Here is a 20,547-nt window from a genome sequence, read left to right as displayed (position 1 = left end):
AACAATCACATCAATTGCAATACTGTAACCTAATCCAGTGCATAAATATTCAAATTAGCAATAATGTCTCCTAATTCAAAAATGTTGTGTGCTAACAAGTAAAAATGGCCACAAAAATTCAGTACTGGTGCATGGTAAAATCTTTTTAAAAACTGTTTTGAACTTCTCAATTATAGGGTAATCACATAAAAAAAAACAGAATTTTAAAAAATGGTCAAATAACTAACCTAATTTTTAATGGTTCACTTCACTTGGATTGACCCACACATTTATACGCCAATTAGCTCTGCAGACAAAGAAACTGAAGAAATGTATGACTAGATAAGAGGAATGATTCAAACAGTCAAGGGAGACAAAAATTCAATTGTGATGGAGGACTGGAATTCGATAGTAGGAGAAGGAAAAGGAAAAATAGTAGGCAAATATGGACTTGGGGTAAAGGGATGAAAGAGGAACCTGACTGGTAGAAGAATGTAACAATTCTAGTTCCAAATAAAGCAGGTACTGACAGGTGTGAACACTGTCTAACGAAGTTTCATAAGTCATGGCTGCAAAATACTAATATGAATACTTTACAGAAGAAGAAGAATGGAAAAACTGGTAGAAGCTGACCTCGGGGAAGATCAGTTTGGATTCCAGGGAAATGCAGGAACACAGGGGGCAATACTGATCCTATGACTTCTCTTACAAGATAGATTAAGTAAAGTCAAATGTGTGTTTATAGCATTTGCAGAGTTAACTTTTGACAATACTGACTAGAACACAATCTTTAAAATTCTGAAGCTAGCAGAGGGAAATACAGGGAGCAGAAAGCTATTTACCACTTGTACAGAAACGAGACAGCAGATGTACGAGTCAAAGGGCATGAAATGAAAGCAGTGATTGAGAAGGAAGTGAGACAGAGTTGTAGCCTATCACCATTGTGTCAGTCTGTATGTTGAGCAAGCAGTAAAGGAAACCACAGAAAAATTTGGAGTAGGATTTAAGGCTCAGAGAATAAATACCTTTGAGACTTGTCAGTGACATTGTAATTCTACCAGACAACAAAAGACTTTGAAGACCAGTTGAACAGAAAGGGTAGTATCTTGAAAGGAGGATGTAAGATGAACATAAAAAAAAGCAAAACAATGACGATGGAGTGTAATCGAATTAAATCTGGTGATGGTGAGGAAATGGGATTAGTAAACATGACACTTTCAAGTAAGAGATGAATTTTGCTATTTGAGCAGAAAAATAACTGAGTATACACAAAATAGGGAGGATATCAAATGGCATGAGAAGTGTTTCTCTAGAAGAGAAATGTGTTAAAACTTCATATAGATTTAAGTATGGGTGTATCGACTAATTAATGAGGAGGTACTGAAAATAATTGTGGAGACAAGATATTTGTGGCAGAGTTTGATTAAAGGAAGCAAGACACATTCTGAGATGTCAAGGTCTCACAAGTTTAATACTGGAGGGAAGTGCGTTTGTATGGTGCTGGTGGGGAGGGGGGAGGCAAAAACTGTAGAGGAAGAAATACCAACTTGTGAAATATTTAACACTAACGAATTTGAATGCAAAATGTTTTATTAGGCTGCCGATCAATAGAAACACAAAACTCTTAACGAATTTCTTGACGCAGAAGTACACAACACTTTTCTATGTTGTATATAAAACTGGGTCAAAAAGTGATTTTGTAGAAGGCATATGATAACGCCCCATTAAACAATCTTTGGAAGAAACAAAACAATGTTCACTTACAAGAGCTTATCACCAGTATCAGATCACATTAGTGGGCCCATAGGCAATGGGGATGAATACGAAAGACGAAAACAGGTATTTCTGACCCACTTTTAGTATGCTAACAGAATCAAATGCAACCAGTAAAAACTAGATTCTAGAGTTATAAAGACAAGACTGAGTGGTATCAATTTCAAACACTCAAAATACCTGAACTCTGAAAACAATAATTAGCACCACTGACAAACAACTGACCATTTTGTACTTGCAAACACCTGACCATTTTGTACATGCAGAGTAATGGGTCTCACACGCACTGTGACAGAAGGCTTTATCCAGAGGATAAAATTCTACAGCCTTGCATCTCACACTATCATAGAATCCTTCCTGTTCTCATTGTTTAAAAAAAAAAAACTTTAACCCTGCATGTAATATATCATTATTCTAACAATTTATGAGAGCCAAACAAAGGATCAACTTGAATGAGCTGCACACACTAGCAACGAACTTCTACATAAGAATACAGAACAATCCATGAAACCATTCCTCAATCCAACATGACAATATTTTCATAAAAATAATTGTAATAAAACTGTAGTAATGATAGGAATATGTCAGTGAAAGGAATTTAAAAAAAAAGTTTTTGACTGATATACTTGGCTGAGAGCATTAGCCTATATAATGCCGGAAGCAGAAGATCGCTAAAAGAAAGTGACATGCAGTGACTGGCACATCTGAAAATATGATGAACACCACCCACAAACCTTTATTATGGACCCTATTCTTATGCTCTACTTTGACATAATTTAAATAACTGGTAACCAGCTTTGTCCCAACACACTTATGTCAAACCCTATAGCCTAATAATACAATTTCACAGAAAGCAGTTTTTTACTGTCTTTACTCTGAACCCCTTTGAGTGTGTATGTGTATCTGTAAGTACGGCCTGTGTTACCAGAGATGGCATAGGACTTATAGGTGTAAGACAGCTGACTGAGCTGATAAAGACAAACTAGAAGTTAAATCGGGAGTGTGTCCACATACATCATTTCTTCGTCCACCTGCTTTCTATGTCAACCACATCACGCACTAATTAACAATCCTTACGGCAATAGTATAATATGTTCAAACAACCGGTTCCAGTGCAGCCTATAAATGAAAATGATTACACGAGAAACACTAATTAATAAGCTTACGTGCCATGTGTGAAACGAACATAATTCGCTCATGCGATCTGAACCTTAACACAAAATTCACATACATCAATTTAAACCGTGGCATATTTCACTCACCTTATACGCTACTTGCCTTGTATCTTCAAAGTCTTGCAAGCATCAAACGCTCAAGTCCACTCAACATTATGTGTTTCTTAAGGCTCGCCGCCGCCAGAAACGTTTCAGTTCACATTGTTCATGGGAGGGTAACGATTAATACTTTTATCTTCCAGAGACTTATCTATGACGCCACACTTCAATCTCCCAATTTTCAAATAATAAATACAACTTCTAAAGCGCATTTTAATGTTTGCATATGTCAATGAGCGATTTACTCATTTTAAAATATGAATGCACAACTGGATGAAGGAAGGGTAGATATTTTTATCACAGCTGTCCTGTGGCATTTGTCACTCGCCTGTAAATGGGTGAAAAGTCGATGAAAGTACACGCACATTTTCTTTCGTATCACCTGCTCACGATCACGACACCTGCACGCAATCTTCAACACAATACCTTGTTATTTACTTCATATCACAGCATACAAAATCACATTCTACCAACGCTGCCTCCATCACAGATACTTGACAAACAGTTCAGTCATCTCTGCATTCGCAACGCTGCCTCGATCGATTACTTCTCGTCAACAATTTGTTCCACTTGAGCTAAATTTTCTGTATAGAGTACAAATACATTGTATTCTGTTTCCGCTATACAATCACTAAGGCTGCACTTACGGTATAATTGTCATCCTCAGTGCAATCTAAACACGTAATATAGTTGTTCCGTAACTCGCCTTCTTACACAATTGCTGCACTAAATTTCCTCTACACATTTTCTTCACTAAAAATGTAAGTCGAAGCAACTTTCTTGATATAGTTGCTTAAAATTTCCTTTCTTCTCATAGTGCATTCATATAAAGATATATTATCAGTAGCTCCTATCGCTTTCCGAAGATTCGATGACTGTGTATGTAATGGACTCTTCAGTATGAATATCAAGGAACCTCGACAAAATTAAATAATTTCTCGCTAACAAAATTACTCTCTAAATTTTATAAGTTAGTTTTCTTTTTCTTCTTCCAGATTCACTTAAAGTGCCTTATACAGAAGCAAGACATCGGGGAAAGACTGAGTCTTCAGTAAAAAAAAATGGTTCAAATGGCTCTGAGCACTATGGGACTTAACATCTGAGGTCAGCAGTCCCCTAGAACTTAGAACTACTTAAACCTAACTAACCTAAGGACATCACACACATCCATGCCCGAGACAGGATTCGAACCTGCGACCGTAGCGGTCGCGCGGTTCCAGACTGAAGTGCCTAGAACCGCTCGGCCACTCCGGCCGGCCTTCAGTAAAATATTTCGTAACGTTTGCCCCATCTCGTTATAATTAATAACAGTGGTTACAATTCGAATCACTCATTTATGCAAATTTAGTTTTTGTCATTAGTTTGAAATTTCTGAAGATGCACGTTTATTTTGTAAATAAGCAAATTTCTTCTTAAATATATACTCGTAGTTACAAAACTTTTCTTTTAAGTAAGTCGTTCAGAATCATAATTCGTTCACCTCCTCGTTACCGATAATTGCTGTCCACTGAACTGCTTCAGTACAATGCACTATGAACTGAATCTTTTGACAGAAAGACGAATTCGAACATTTTCTTCTACATCACTTACAGAGTTAGTTATGAATAGAAATTATTTTATTTTTTACTTTTATAACAAAGAACAAAGGGGTCTTGACAATATTGCTGTGATCTTTCTCAGGGTCCTGGCCGCCTGTTAGTAGATCGCAGTGACCAGCACTGCGAATGTGTACCTCAAGTGAAAAGGACGGTATCCCGTTGCCTCCAATCCCGTTAATTCCAACTGAAACACATATAGACATATGTGCATACATTTAAAGGCAGTTGTACTACACATATGAAAACATTAATTTTTACCTGTCGTCACTCATGTATCAAAGACAGCAACGTTATCTGCGGTAATATGTGAAATAAAATGATCGTTTAGCACTTTGGTGCAGAAACCCCGTCTTCAGTTGTTCTTCCACCTGCTGCAAGTCCTCCTATTTAACGCCACTTCGGCTACTTGCACGTCGACGAAGAAGAGATGAAATGATGAAAGTGACATAAACAACCAGGCTCCAAGTGAAAAGAAATATCCAATCCCACTAGGAATCAAACCTGAGACCTCGCGATCTAGAGGCAGCGATGCTGACCACTAGACCACGAGCTGTGGACGCAGTAATCTGTAACACTACACAAGTGATAGATCTCTACGAAAACTGTCAAAGCTCGTACCATATTCCTATTAAATTCGATCACATTGGTAATTTATAAACAGTGTCTAAGTGTTTTGCTACGTACACATGTAACCTAACGATCTCAAAATGTGTCCAAGATGTCTCTTGATTATGAGAATGGTAATACACTGCTTTAGAAAATCATTAAATTTTGTTCCAAATTTTTGTCCTATGTATAATCACTTTCTTATGTGTTGATCACTTTAGATCTCAAAGTGTAACAACTGAAGAATTTAAGAGATGCAGCAAGCTTAGTTTAAAGTAAAGTATGTAATGTTCAGCAAAACATTACACCAGTGACAAAAGTCCAACTGAAACTGCCATTCTTGGGCACTGAATGAGTTAATTGCTGTATTGTAAACGGCTGGAAATCACACTGACTGCTGGAAAACGACTGTAATGGCCGGGCTTCAGAGATATATGTACCATAGGTATTAAAAGTACCTTAGCTATTACCCCCTACTGTGGACAATAATGTCTCCTCATCCAGAGATATGGGACATATCATTATTCGTCAAGTTGGTTGTGACTTTGGTGTCAGTGGCAGGTCTAGAGGGCTTGTACTAGGGAACCAGGGCACCTCCGGGTACTTCACCTTGCTCCCTAACTAACAGTTTTGAGGAGCAAGGTCAACGTGGCAGGGGGATCTGTTAATCATCGGTTGTTCAGGCAATAATGCTACCTCTTAGGGAAGTTGCAGTAAGTAATAGGAAGCCTCATCTTTGGCAGTAAATGAGCATGCCAGAAGGCATCATTCACCATCGTCAGAATACTAGATGGTGGTCATGTTTGGCGTGCTTACACAAAACACCATGACATTATTAACTTATAGTGATCCTGCTTATACAGAAAAGTATGCCATTTGGGCACACACTATGATGTCACACACACATTAGTAATGTAAGGGTGATGGTATGTAGCAAGAGTTTATTTGTTTAAATATCATGTTGTGGTTAATTAATTGTACTTACTTGTCTCCTACTGCTGGTGCTTCATGATGATCCTGTCACTTTGGTGAACAGAACAAGAATGGCACTGTCCACAAATATTCTATAGTAATAAATGTGGGAGGGGGAGCTTGATTCTTATTGGTCCAAAGAGAAAGGGGTGAGGGGAGGATTTTTTTGGGTGATAGGGGCCTGGCAGAGTTTTTCATATTTTGGCAGCCTCTTGTCAAGTTTCCAAGATACAAATAAACAGTAATGGAGGGATGTGATCATTTGTCAGTGTCCTTGCAGAAGGTATAAGCAGGAGTGTGTCTGGCTTTAAATATTTTTCGTTATGCCTTTTGCTGACACAATATGATTAACAAGTTGAGCAATATGGTAGTTTCATCTCTAGAACTACATTATCTTATTTGTTTCAGTTGTAAATATTTGTTATGTATTATTGGTTTTCTGGCATGTTCTACATCCTGGAGGACCTCCTCACTATGTATCAATTGGAATGAAAGTAAATCTAATATATTCTAATCTAACTGTGCCAAATCTCCCTAGGCTAACCTTACATAGGTGATGGACGCTGAAAGATTAGCAGATACAATCATGAAACAACCACAAAAAATGCAGAGCATTTGTTTCGTCATAACAATAGTTTATTTTTTGCACAGTGTCGTAGTTGGAGTAGATACTACTACTACTACTACTACGTGATCAGGCCCAGTGGACCGCACGCATCTACAAGTTTCCTCCTCCACTGTATTCTGCCCATTGCTGCTATCCGCCATTCGTCCACATCTATTGACATTTGTTTTAAATCTTCATTGAGTCCATCCCTCCAACGCTTCTTGGGTCTCCCTGGCGGTCTCTTTCCTGTAGGTGTGAAATCCAGGAGCTTCCGAGGCCACCTGTGATCCTCCATCCGGGCCACATGGCCAGCCCACTGCATTCGTTTGGCTTTGACAGCTCCTGCTATGTTGGGCTGCTGGTATAGTTCCTCAAGCTCTTGGTTGTATCTGATCCTCCATTCCCCTGTATCTGCATCCAGAACCGGACCGAAGATCTTCCGAAGCACTTTTCTCTCAAAGACAAGGAGCTTATCGAAGTCCTGTTTCCGGATACTCCATGTCTCACAGCCATATAGAACAACAGGCTGGATCAGGGTTTTGTACAGTCGAATCTTGAACTGTCTGGAGAGAGATTTGGACCGAAGCAGTTGTGCTAGGCTGTGGTAAGATCGGTTTCCTGCTTGTATTCTGGCATTGATCTCTGCTTCACATGACGAGTTCTCAGTGAAAAGTGCCCCTAGGTATTTGAATTCTTGCACTCTCTTGTAGGAATGGTCCCCAACCTGTAGTGATTGTAGATGATCAGCAGTCTGACAATGACCACGCGTCATAACGAGGTACTCTGTCTTAGCTTCGTTTATGTTTAGCCCAAATTTGCTGGCAGCCTCCTTTAGTGCTTTGGTCATTTGCTCCAACTCCTCTTCCGATCTAGAGAGTAAACAGATGTCGTCTGCATAGGCTAAGTATGCCAGTCTCTTTCCTTCGATTTCAATCCCTTCGTTCTCTTGGAAGGTCTCGCGTATGATCTTCTCGAGGGCAAAGTTGAACAGGATAGGGGACAACCCATCTCCTTGCCTGAGTCCTGTCACAATTTCAAATTCCTCGGTTACGCGATTTCCCATCTTCACCTTTGCATGTGTCTCGTTCAGACAGATCTTTATCAGATTGATGAGTTTCTCTGCTATGCCAAACTCCCTTAAACAGTTGAGCAGGCTCTTACGATGTATGCAATCATAGGCCTTCTTAAAATCAACGAATAAAATATGCAAATCTTTACCATATTCACCCAGTTTCTCACTGAGCTGCCGGAGACTGAAGATGTGATCTAGTGTTGACCGTCCTGGCCGGAAACCTCCCTGGTACTCCCCAATCACCGATTCTGCCACTGGCTGAATTCTATGTATGAGGCAATTGGACAGGATCTTATAGCAGACGTTAAGCAGGGCGATTCCTCGATAGTTGTCACATTTCAGTTTGTCGCCCTTCTTATGTATTGGACAAATCAGAGCTGTTTTCCATTCTCCTGGTAGTTCTTCTTTGGTCCATATTGCCTGTATCAGTCGGTGTATTTTTTCTGCAAGTTTCTCTCCTCCTGCCAGGATCATTTCAGCCTGTATTCCATCTTGACCTGGACTCTTATTCTGTTTAAGGTGTCTGATTCTGGTTTTTATCTCATCCAGGGTAGGTGGGGGATATTCTGCATCGGCTGTAATTGGGTACTGGAAATCAAACTGCAGTTCGGGTTCATCACAATTTAGCAGCTGTCGAAAGTACTCTTTCCATCTCTCAGCTATGTCCCTATCGTTCGTCAGGATCTTATCACGGAAATCTTTGACAAATTTCTGCTTGGCCTGGTGACCTTTGCAGAGGTACTTCACCCTCAGAAACATTTCCCTCGTCTTTTGTCCTCTGAAGTCTGTTTCTGTTTCAGTGATGATATTCCTTATGTATTTCCTCTTTGCTCTTCTCAGAATTGCTTGTGTAGTCTTTCAGACCTCCTCAAATTGTGATTTGGCCTGTGCCAGATTTGTCACCTTCAGTGATTTGTTCCTGGCTTCCTTTCTTCTTTCCAGGGCATCTGCACATTACTTTCCAAACCAGATCTTCTTGCCCACTGGGTTTCCCATGAGTGTTTCCTTTGCTGTATCCCTAACTCAGCTCTGGATGTTTCCCCACATAAGTTCGAGGTCCTGATTCGCGTCCACTTCACTGAGTGCTTCAAAGCAGTTACTAAGTTGCAACTGGTATCTGGTCTTCGTTGCCTCATCTTTTAGTTTCTCCACATGGTACCTTTCCACTCTTTTTAACTTAGGCCCCGTTCTTCCTTTACACTGTATGTTTAAATGGAGTAGATATTTGTGCAAAAATCAGTTAATATCTTAAATAACATTGGGATGTGGAGTGCTTACAGAAAAATGACCAATACTTTGGTGCTAATTGTGTTAATTAAGATATTTCAAAGCTGCGTTTTTGGACAGTTAACTATGGTAAAATTGGCTACAATTTTAAGTAGGGTAGCACAAATACACAATTCACCTAGAGGAGTGAATGGTGTAACGCTTTCCGACATTTTGTAGAATTTGAAATGAAAAAATCTAGTAACTCATAAAAACCCAATATAGGAATAATGTCCTGCTTTGTAATGAGTATGTTGGATTCTTTCTCCTTACTGGACCAGTTTGTCAAAATTATTAGCCATTTTGCAAAATATCCCATTATGTCATTGATTTACTGTGTTTAACCACACACTGTAACATCAGACTATCTTATGTTAATATGTAGGTTGGAACTTAAATAGTGGCAACACTGTTGTGGAGACACTATACAGTGGCATATACTATTGTCGCTGATAGCACACGTTGTTGACATACCTACCTTACCTCCGAGCAAATGGACTCGCCCGTTCCGCGTCACCGGCGTGCGCACAATCAAGGGACACACAGTCACTTGCGAGCGAGCGGTCTAATGTAATGGTGTCACTGTGTTTTCGAAACAGGAACAACGGAGTTGGATCAAAATTGAATGTGCCAGAGGTCGTACAGCACGACAGTGTCATCAAGGTCTTCAAGAGGCGTTCAGGGAATCGGCATTGCCATACAGAACAGTGGCACATTGGGTAAAAGCTTTCAATGAAGGTCGGCAAACTGTGGCAGACATGCATCGGGCAGGTCGTCCTAGCGTCTCTAAAGAAGAAGTGCGTGCTGTTGCCATGACAGTGATCGACGCCACACAATTCGTGAGCTCGCCCATGAGAACGGATTAGCGCAAACGACTGTGCTTCGCATCCTGAAGGAACGCCTGGGCATGCGAAAAATTGCATCACGATGGGTTCCGTATGACTTGACGGAAATGCGGAAATGGATGCGTTACGACGCTGCTCAGACGCACTTGGAGCCCTACGAGCGCAAAGGAGAGGCTTTCTTATGTCGTATCGTAACACTGAACGAGACATGGGCCACATCGTCCGAGCCACAAATGAAACGCCAATCCAACGAAAGGCGTCATTATGGGTCACCGCGGAAGTCAAAAGTGCGTCAGAGCCCCAGTATGGTGAAAGTTATGGTGATTCTTGTGTACAACTGTGGTGGTGTTATCCTAACGCTCCTCCATGACATACCGTCAAAGCCAAGTATTACTGTTCGTTTTTGGAGCATCGCTTGCGACCAGCTTTGCGAAAGAAGCGGCGACACTTTCTGTGCAATCCACCCATCATTTTGCACGACAATGCACGGGCGCATACAGAGCAAGCTGTGGCTGCTCTGTTCGGTCGATGGAACGGGGAAGTACTGTACTATCCACCATACTCCCCAGACTTAAGTTCTTGTGCCTTTGATTTGATTCCGAAGATGAAGGAACCACTCCATGGCATTCGCTGCAGAACTGTTCCAGAGATGCGACAGGCAGTAGACCGCTCCATTTGCACCATCAACAGAACAGGCCCTGCTAACGGTATACTACGCCTTCCACATCGCTGGCAACGTGTTCTACACAACGCTGGTGACTACTTTGATGGACAGTAACAGGTGCAAACATGTAACTCTTTTGTATCGGTTGTGAATAAATAGTTGCCACTATTTAAGTTCCAACCCGTGTATATAGAGCCATTCTGCGGAATATGCCATGAGGTCATTAATTTGTACACACACTGTAATGACATAGCATCTTACATTAATATTTTCCGCCATTTTACAGAATATGTCATAACAGCATTAATTTATGCATGCACTGTAATATCACGGTATCTTTCATTATGAACTATGGTAATATCGTTTTTAAGTAGAATAACTCTTATCACTACACCGTACAGAGCTCGAATCGCAAAACTCGCAAAAATTGAATTATTGTAAAAAACTAATTCATTCTTATTTACAACAAATACCCTAACCCCAGACAAAGCAGATTTTCTCAATTATGATGCACAAACCATTGACAGATGGAACCACATTATTGGAAAAGTAATTAATTTAATTCTTTATTATTATTATTTATAACAATAAATTATAATCCTGACTTCAGACAAACCTGATGCTCTCATTGTGGTGCACAGAACAAGAATGATGCTGCCCACACGTTTGCTCTATTAATCAAAGGGTAAGGGATGAGATAGAGCATGTTTCCTATTGGTCCAGGAGGACGAGAGAGAGGAGGGGGATGGAGTTCCGAAGGCGTTAGGGGAGGGGTTGCGGGTTGTGACCTTAAATAAAATTCCCTAAGTTGCCTTATTCTACCACTGAAGTCCATATCTTACATTATTAATAATGTGTTACTGGATGGTATCTCAGCCATAATTGGTAATACAACACTGCTTGTTCGTTACCCCATATGGACCTCGTCGACAAGTATGGCTGCAACCTGGCGATAGGTCCCATTCATTCAATGTTTTGGAGTGTCACAGCAATGTTATTCCTTGTGCCAAAAAGTGAGGAGCGAGCAGATCACGGATTGTAGTAACTGAGGGAACTCTGACAATACAGGGGCACATCATGTACATCCTGCATTCTCATGTGTTGCCTCTCATATGACATTATTGTTTTGCCATTTTTCACCAGGACAATGTTCGTCCACACATGGCAAGTGTTTCTGCGAACTGTCTATACGATGTTGAGGTGCTCTTACATGCAAAAACAGCCCCAAAACTGTTCCCAGTAGAACAAGTGTGGGACTAGGTGAGATGTCAACTCTGTCCCTATTCCAGTATCCAAGGAATCAATGACTAGCTACAAGGGTTTTGGACCAGCTTGTCTTAGGAAAAGGTGCAGTGACTTTCTGAGACCTGTTCCAATTGAATTAGTGCCTGAATCCTGGCCAGAGAAGGTGCAATGCCATACTGGTAGAAGGTCATATTGCCAAGTTCTTCAAAAGATTTTCTCGATTTTGTAACCATTGAAATAACATCACATGCACTCCCAAACATGAAGTTTCACTTCGTTTCCTCCTCCCCTTCTGGGTCCTTCACTCTTTTTTGTCAAACAGTGAATTTCCAACCCTGAGTTGACTGCTGAATTATCTGTTAGAACTGCTTAGAAGCAGTTTGCAGAGAAAGTATTTAGCCACATTTGATAGGATGCTTTGTAAGAAGGAAATATGTTTAATTTTTGATGGGAAAGAAAATCACCCACGCCGTTGTCTAATGAAATAAGCCGGTATCTTGCATTTGACAATTTGTGCAGTGTGGTGCCGTCTAGGTATACGTCACTGTCACTGAAAACGAAGCAAAAATCAGCTAAAATCTGAGTCATAGATTCTCCCTCAACATTCCAAAAACACAAACATAAATACAGGACTAAACAATTATCACATTGCGACAAAGATTAGCACACTGTGACAAATACATACCAAGTCTTGTCTCAACATTATTAGTATATGTTTTCACTTTAAGGATGCCTTAGACACGTTTGACACTATAGGATTATGTTATAGTCATACATATTTTACTCAGGCTTATTACCAGTAGTGTAGCACAGTGAAATAGCAACAGATACTGTTTTGTGTTTATATCACACAGGCAACTAGTAACAATGGGCGAACTGTCTTGATTTGTAACTAATCTTGTCTTATTTTGAGTGTGCTTACATTTAGCATCATAGGTCCTCTTGCTAGAAAGACAGTCAGGTCTCTCCTTCGTTACCAGATACATATAGTTGTTCTTTGCAGTCTCAGGTTTGCTGTCATGAGACAATGACTTATAGTTCTCACAAAACTCTGCTGGGTAATTTTTGGGGAATGTACATTTCACGTGGGTTGCACAATAATTATAGACCACACCATGGTATACCCCTCATGTATTAATTCTACTTGGTACGGATCGCAGGCTGACAGGTGATTACCATAACTTGGTGTATTTTTGGGTAATACACCACAAGAAACACACTTTATAAACCGAATCATTAGCCTTAAATGTGTTAAGCAAGTAATAAATAATTATAGATTAGATCGATCAAGAGAGATAATTTACAACAGCATACTGACATTAGCACAGCTTTGTGGAACTGTAACACATTTTCACTTCTACTGTTATTTGTTGTAGCATTAGAGAAGTAGGACAGGAGGACTTAACACACAACAAAAATATCACTAGCAACCAATCACATAACGCGCTATTTATCAGCAGTGTTAACATGTATTATAATATTAGCGCCAGTAACTAGAAGTGACTTCATAATCACGTGACCAATTTATAAGTCCTTATTTCTTCCCAGAAGACAAAATTGTAGACTGCGAGCTATGTTCAATACTGTATAACACTCAAACTATTTCATATGGAATGGCTTATGTCTGCTCGACACATTGGTCCCTTTAGGTACTACCCAACCTCATACAGAATTTTTCAATGTGTGGTATATCACTTTAACAGGTGCATTTTTCTCAACACCTATAGAATAACAAGACAAATATTTAGATTCAATGAAACTATCCTCTTTATGCAGATTGAAGTAAGTGCTTCCTAATATTGTCGAAAGAAATATCTATACCATGTAGACTTTGCCCTCTTTACCAACTGCCAAATTGTAAGGTAAAATTTATAGAAATAGAACTGCTGATGATAATATGCAAAGTAAGTAAGTTCAGTTAGTTAAGTCTACAAGTTTCTTCTGAAATGCTAATTCCTCATCACAAAACACCTGTTAACAAATAGTGCAGAAATGCATGCAGTATTAACATTCAAACACCATGACTGTCATTACACAAAAGATGTTGGGCAACTCTATGTTACATCTTCTTTGCAGTTATACAAACTGAATTGACACATGACTGTTAACTGATACCAGTCACGCCAGTACAAACAACTTTGATAGCTATGGACCAGAAGGTGTTGATTTCGATCCCTCATCTGTCAGTCTTCGTATTTGCATCTTTCACTTCTGTAAACTCTATTAATGTTTTCTTTTTGTGCAGGGTTAAATACTACCATTATAAATTAAAGCTTAATACTTTCCTCTCTCTACCATTTGTCCATCCATACTCCCAAACTTGGCAATATGATCAGAATTCCAGCAAATGCTATTTGTTCTATTGAAAATCTAGTCTTCTGTAGCAAATTGGACTCCCTCCTGATTTTGAAATATAATTTGCTTTTGAATAATATAGAGGACTGTATAATTCTGTGTGTTGTACTCCCTCCTGCCATTAACAAATATGCGTTAAAACTATAAGCTTCTACAGAATATACTCATACATGCTTATACATCCCATACTGAGTTTGAAATATAATTTGCTTCTGACATTCCCACCCCCCACCCCCCATTATCAAATATTCTGTTAAAAGTGCAGTCTTATATGGTATATACAGTCTCTCCAGAATTTGAAATGCGATTTACTTATGAAGGATACCCAGTATTCGAGCAGAGAAATGGAACTGTATGTATAACGTAGATTACTACATACTTTACATACAAATAACTAAAAACTGTACACAGACAGAATACAATTTATGTCCTAGGTCTTGATTGTCTGGAAGGTGTGTGCTTCTACACAGCTAACTTTTGTGTGTTCATATTATTGAATAGCAATAGCGCTACATATATGTTTCATACTAGGAAGGATAACTATATCCCCTTTGTTAACAATATCCTCCTCCTAGTTTATAGGTATAACATTAAAAAAAGCCCTAGCCAGACAGAGAGTTCCCCCAGGAGACAAAAACTACAGAATGACAGAAGTGTCACATATGCACCATATGGACTAAAGACGTGGCAGCATTTCTGGTCATGTGTGTTTTTTGTATGTGTAGTGTTACTCACCACATCAGAAATGAATACAAAAGAAGGGAATTTAATGGCATATATTTATTTAAGTATCAGCTCACATGTCTTATAAATGTGAGGTGTCACTCCCAAGTGAACATTACACACAAATCTAGCAAGTCTATGGAAGAATGTATGGATGCCTTTGATATCGTTTTAAGTGGAACTAATAACAGTATATTGACAAAATAATATTGACAATCTAGTCTTTGGTACAAACAAACACAAAATTGTGTATTAAGATCAGCTATATTCTGCAAGAAATGATACCACCACCACTGACACTGCAGCATCTCGATTTCCACATTAAATAATTAAAACAATACAGAGCAAGATAATAGTTTGCACTAGATCTCCACCTGTCAAACGCAACTTGGTCATAAGCAGTAATTGCTTTACAAACTGTGGTGCAGTATAGACAGAGCTAACATATGTTTCTCGTGCTCATTAACAATAATTTGGGGCTTATGAACAACATACATAACATCTGTTCTAAGCTGTTAAAATATTCCAATAGGACACTCATTTCAATGTCGATCCATTCCACTTTGTAGCAAGAGTGTATTCATTTATTTGAAAAATTAATAATTCATTATTATGAACCATAAAACACAGACAATCACTCACTGGCCGTCAGAAAGATATCACTGCTGAGTGAAGGTATCTCATGTCTAGCATACAATGATTCAATATGGGTGGTATCGGTGTGAAGGACAGGTTTAGATATCTCCAACCAAGTGCAAATGTGCGTGTCTACATAGAATATCAAAAGAAAAAAAAACTCATCTTCTATGGCCTCCACATCCAAAGCAACATGTAAATTATTGTACATGCAGTAAAACCGAAAAATGGCTAAAATTATATTAACAGGCCTAAAAATAGACTAAACACTGAACAACAAAGATAGCCACACATCTATATCAAGTCGCTACTAAGCACTAACCTCTGATTTGCTACACACACACACACACACACACACACACACACACACACACACATGAAGTACTTCTTATTAGAACCTGTTTTTAACCAATAGCACCGTGCAAGGAATAAAATGATGCCTTTATAACAATGCAGAGTAACATCCAAGTCAACAAACGTTGCCATAAATGGTTTCCAGTACTTCAACGCAAATTTCTTCCAATTTGCCTATTCCTGATGCAGTACGATTCACTTGTAGGAGAATATAGCAGTTTGTCTTGACAACATGTATCTCTATAATGTATCGTCTTTTCACTATTAAACCCCATACACAGAATGTCCCACAATGGAGTTTACACTTTTTTAACTTTCCACTATTGAAACGCATATACAATGGTTCCACAAAGGGATTTACACTGTTTTAACATTCACAAGTCGAACAAAAAAAAAGGCTATGAATGTTTGGGTCACATTGATGATCATAACGTTACTGATGATGTTTTACTGTTGAAGCTGTTCGAAATGTCCTCCATCAGCGATTACACAGTATCTGCTGTGCCTTGGAACAGATCAACACAAATGTGTTATAATTGCCACCGTAATGGACTCACAGGCACTTACAGCTGCCTTTCACATGTCATCCAGTATAAGTAGCTTTGTGACATACATGGTGTCCTGCAGAGTTCCCCACAGAAAGACGTCTAACGGTGCTAGATTGGAAGATGTGGCTGGAAACTCAACACTTCTTTGTCGGTATATCTGCCTCTCAACAAATGTTTCATCCAGAAATTACTACACGACACTATGGTAACGTGACAGTACACTGTCTTGTAGGAAAGAAACAATATTCATCTCTGTATTTGGTGAACAGCTGGTACAAATCGTCCCTACAACATGGTAAGATTCTTTACACCTGTTACTGCCCTTAAAAAAAGAATGGCCCTACAAGTCCTCTGACTGAGACACCACATAGCACCACACTAATTACCCACGAATATTAACAGCTCATTTCTCGAAAACATGGGAATTATTTCTCGCCCAGTACACACAGTTATGACGACTGGTGGTTCAACTCAATTTAAATATCACCTCATGAGAACAAACAATGACATCATAATGATGTTACTTGTAAAGCAAAATAGTTAGTAACAATGTAATCATAAAAATGACAATGAAGTGATATGCATTTGGAACAAAGCGCTGAACTAAATTATCCACAACTGTTGACATTAAGCTGACAGAAAAATTTAAAATCCATTTAGCAAAAAATAAGTTGTCTTTTAGTTGAGATATAAAATACCTGTGGAACAATGTCATGTAATGGGATGCGAAAATGTTTGACAACAGGCAAAGTCAAATGCAGCACACTTTGTTTTTATAAGAACACAGTATTTGCTTCACAAATTCACGGTCACAGAGGAGGATGAGTAGTTACAGATCAAAGGGCGGACTCAGGGAGTAAGTAAAGTGAATACTTTCTCTACCGACAACCCAAACATATGACAAAAATCAGTAGTGCAAATGAGAGCAGACTAAGAGAGTTGAATTGGTTCCTCCACTGACAAACCAGTAATTGTCAGAATAACAGTAATAGGGGCTCTTCCATCATTTTCTGTCAGCTGTGTCGCATGTAGTCCATATTTGATAAAAAGCCAGGCAGTAAGACAAAGCAGAGAATTTACATTGTTGTTGTATTTCCATAGCGGTAGACTTGTCTTGGTGCCTAGGCAAACATCTGTTCATCCAGTGAATCAAAAGGGAACTTCCAATCTTAATTCCACCCATGTAAGAGTGCCTTTCAATGTAATCTGTGCACACATTTCATACTTTTAGAACTAATTGCCTCCCATACTTGTTCATGATACATGTAACATAAGTAAACAATAGTTAGATTTTATGTTAAGTAAATTTACATTCCATACTGGAATATGTGATTAACTGGATATATATGCATATTTAGTTAAGTATACTGAGAATCAGCTGTCTCATAAAACAGAGTTTGCTTATAATACCTTGTGTTTTGTGCATAAGGCATAAGTATGGAAATAGTTTATATGTGTAATGAAATACAGAAAAATCTGCAACTTGTGTTAATGTTATTTCATAGCTATACAACGCAATATGAACCTTGTGTACCTACAAGTTGGTATCTATACATATATTATATAGAGACTTCAGTTGGTACACAATTATACAAGAGGAAAGGTACCCTTTAATGCATCTACTTACAAACTGATTCTAAACTATGCCTTCAAACTACAACAAGTATTAAGCACAGTTTTGGAAAAGAAAGGGTGATCACTATGACTTTGGTAACTACTATGTGCACAGTTGTGCACAGTTGCAAAAAAGTCAGTCAGTTGTCAGTCATTATTCTTATTTCTGAATTGATACTATCTTACTGCCCAAGCATAGTATCATTTTATCATGTCATAAGAAAACCTGTAAACTATAAGTGTTCTATTTGTGTGATAGTGGAATGGCCGTTTGCACTATGGCAATTTGTCTCTTACATTTGAAAATTTACTATGAAATTCAGACCTCTTTGATTTGTTTAGTTATACGCGCTGAATCTCTCTCTCTGACTTTCGACATACCTAGTGCTCTGTATTCTTTCTTGTCTCAAGCACTACTGCTACCTTATTCTTCTTAACATATACACTCTAAGACAAAAAATAACTCTCTGTGAGGGAATTGTCCAAATGACACTGTAATTGGTAGATCTGATGTACAAGTACAGACAAACGAAAGATTAAAATTGTAAATTAGATGATTTATTCAAAAGAAAAACTTCAAAACTGAGCAAGTCAATATGTGTCGGTCTACCTCTGGCCATTACGCAAGCAGTTATTCAGCTTGCATTGACAGAGTTGTTGGATGTCATCCTGAGGGATATCACGCCAAACTGGCGAGTTAGATAGACAAAATCCCAAGATGGTTGGAGGACCCTACCTATAATGCTCCCACTACGGTCACAGGTTAGAATCCTGCCTCGGGCATGGATGTGTGTGATGTCCTTAGATTAGTTAGGTTTAAGTAGTTCTAAGTTCTAGGGGACAGATGACCTCAGCAGTTAAGTCCCATAGTGCACAGAGCCATATAATGCTCCAAACGTTCTCGACTGAGGAGAGATCCAGCGACCTTGCAGGCCCAGATGGTGTGTGGGAGGATATTATCTTGTCAAAATGTAAGCCCAGGATACTTGCGATGAAGGGTAATAAAATGGGACACAGAATATCATCAATGTGCCATTGTGTTGTAAGGGTGCCATGGATGACAACCAAAGGCATCCTACAATGAAAAGCCATGACAACCCAGACCAAAACTCCCATTTGTCAGTTTGTACGGCAATCTAAAATCACACTGATATCCCACCACTGTCCATGGTATATCCAGACACGTATTTAGTGGTCATCGGGACTGTTCGAAACAGGGCTCATCAATGAAGTCAATTCTATTGCAGTCAATGTGATTCTTATTCTTTTTCACACCTATCACCAAGCTGTATTGTCTTTCTCTCCTCTTAATCAGTTTTAATTTCATAATCATCTGAATATAACAAAAACTTATGTTCTAGTATCCTTAACATTATGACAATAAATTCTCCTATCGAACAAATATGTAGCTAATTGCAATGCATGTACTGTGTAGACTCTTTCATTTTTCTAAAACAGTAAACATAATTAGCAAATATTCCAAACACAAATATCATCCATTAGAAATCAAGAAATTTTATGTCATGTACTATCACACAAGAAAAGTGCTGGAGGATAAACATATGAAACTAACATTAGCAGAAGAAAATTCAAACGTCATTAAGAGTTTCATATTACTCACTGATTCTAATCCCATTTTTTAATTTATTTACACTTATTTACAATTACTATTTAAGTTATTTGGTAAACAGCTTTATGTTAGACACATGGTGTAGAATCGCATTTTCTTTAGAATTTCCGCCTCTTCTGCATTCATATGTGCAATTCATCAAATGTATACTGGACCATTATACACTAAGAGAATTTTGTATCTAGCAGTTTCCCTATATGGGATAATTAGTCAGATTTACCTCATTCGTAAATCGTTCACATTTATTGTACTTTTTGACAATCTGTTTCTTTTCTCTTAATATGGTTAAGCTCATTGTCAATTACATCACAATGGAATAGTCATCACTGTGGTGGCAAAGGCAATGTTTCCTTTGTATGATCTGGTGGCTGCTCATTTTTCAGTACTAGAAGTGTGTGGTAAAGAATAGACTCATTGGGTAGTTCGTTTATTATGTTCTGGAATAAACTTAAATATATGTCCCAAGTTCTGTGTTGGCATTAGCAGTACACTCTGCTCAGCTTTCCTAGTTCTTTCTTAATAAATTCGGAGGTATCTGGACTGGGATGATAGTATGAGATACAAACTGGTTTAATCTTTCTCTGATGAAATGTATGTGATCAGTAACATGACACGAAAATTGAGATCCATTGTCTGAGATTACTTCGTCAACATGACGAACTTTCTTTAAAAAATGTTAACCGAATGCTTCCGACACCGAATTTGCAGTTGCTTTCTGCAAAGGAGTAAATGAAACGAATTTTAAGGTAAGTTCTACTGCTACAAACATGAAAGAAAAATCTTGGT

The 20,547-nt window shown here is 38.6% G+C and overlaps 1 protein-coding gene across 3 annotated transcripts in view; it reads right to left on the bottom strand.

Moving 5' to 3' along the window:
• LOC126253310 (tyrosine-protein phosphatase non-receptor type 4) overlaps nucleotides 1-3,507 on the bottom strand; it is a 204,204-nt gene extending 200,697 nt beyond the window's left edge. For 2 of the 3 annotated variants that reach the window (XM_049954542.1, XM_049954544.1), the window contains exon 1: nucleotides 3,015-3,507. The gene's annotated coding sequence lies outside the window, so the exon portion shown is untranslated. The remainder of the gene's footprint in view (nucleotides 1-3,014) is intronic. The other variant, XM_049954543.1, reaches the window with a different exon arrangement.
• Between the last annotated feature and the right edge of the window lie 17,040 nt (nucleotides 3,508-20,547).

The sequence above is a fragment of the Schistocerca nitens genome, chromosome 4 (assembly GCF_023898315.1).
Source record: "Schistocerca nitens isolate TAMUIC-IGC-003100 chromosome 4, iqSchNite1.1, whole genome shotgun sequence".
NCBI classification, from domain to species: domain Eukaryota; kingdom Metazoa; phylum Arthropoda; class Insecta; order Orthoptera; family Acrididae; genus Schistocerca; species Schistocerca nitens.
This window is presented reverse-complemented; position numbering and strand designations above follow the sequence as displayed.